This window comes from Hydra vulgaris, chromosome 12 (genome assembly GCF_038396675.1).
Source record: "Hydra vulgaris chromosome 12, alternate assembly HydraT2T_AEP".
Classification (NCBI taxonomy): domain Eukaryota; kingdom Metazoa; phylum Cnidaria; class Hydrozoa; order Anthoathecata; family Hydridae; genus Hydra; species Hydra vulgaris.
Window position 1 is genome coordinate 43,067,105 of NC_088931.1, and position 1,538 is coordinate 43,068,642.

A 1,538-nucleotide genomic window follows, 5' to 3' on the forward strand; every position below is an offset into this window, starting at 1 on the left:
ATATGGGGTGTGTCAAAATGCCATCTTTAGAGCATTATTGGTCTAAGAACAGTCTCTATAGAGTTCCCTTATTTTCTAGAATAATGCCACGAAATAAATTCTAACTAATGTTACGGTTTTGGCATTTTATTAACAATAAAGATTCAGGTAGTTGACACTTGTGTAAAATTATTGGACTTCTCGATCACTTAGATAATACAGTGGATAATATCTACTGTCCTAATAAAAATATATCAATCGATGAGTCATTGATGATTCGGAAGGGACGTCTTGTATTCAGGCAGTATGTGAAAAATAAAAGACATAAGTATAGTATCAAGTTCTATGAGCTTTGAGAATCAGATGGTATTGTATTAAAAGTAAAAATCTACTCTGGCGAGACAACTCTCGGTAAACATTTGTTGGGTCAAACGGGAGCTATTGTTTTAGACTTAATGGAAAAACTTCTGGGAAAAGGTTATCACCTGTACACCAATAACTTTTACAATTTCTTTGAGTAAAAATACATTTTTGGTACTTTAAGAACTGACCGAAAGTCAAATCCAAAAAAATGTACAAAAGCAAAGCTGAATCAGGGAGACGTTATTAGCAGAAGCAGAGAGGGTGTAGTGGTTGCTAAATGGAAAAACAAAACAGATGTGCAAATGATTAGCAATTTGCATTCATTGCAAATGATTGAAGTGACAAACAGGAGAGGAGAGAAGAAAATGAAACCCAAAATTATTTAAGATTACAATCAATGTATCAAATGGTATCATATTATGATTGCCTAAGAAAGACAACTAGATGGTATAAAAAAGTAGCACTTCATCTCTTTGATAGTTTTTTGTATAATGCTTACTGTCTAAACAGCAAATATGGACTAGATAAAATAACTTCCTTGCTTAAGTTTAGAGACTTAGTTGTTACGGATTTATTGGGTAAACGTTTGAATGAAATTGTGCCTCGAATCACCAATAATAGTTTCCACTACTTGTCTTCAATACACCAAATGAAAAGAAAAAATTCCCAACAAAACCATGTCGAGTCTGCTCTAAAATAAAACGTAAAGAAACACGATATGAATGTGCTGTTTGTGAAAATAGACCTTCGTTATGCATTGGCGAATGTTCCAGAATGTATCATTCAAAAGTATAGGCTTACACTTTAATTTTCATGAAATAAAATTAAAGCATAATCAATATTTTACTTTTATCTGTTTGAGCTATTTCTGTCTTTATCCGCATTTAAATTAGGTTCCTTGGATTTTTAAAATAAAAACTTGAATGTAATATTTTCTGAAATCAAATGTGAAGCTAAGAAAGAAAAAAAAAAGTGAATAGACAAAGCCAGTCATGCACAAATATTATTTGAAATAAGTTAGTATAACTAGGAGTTTACTCGTAGTTGGCAAACTCATGACGCCGGCTTACTACGAGTATTCTCGTAGTTGGCAAGTATCAAAGTCCCGCTAACTACGAGTATACTCGTAGTCGGCAAATAAATGACGCCAACTTAAAGCTTCAAAATAGTATACGCCTAATTATACAAGAACATTT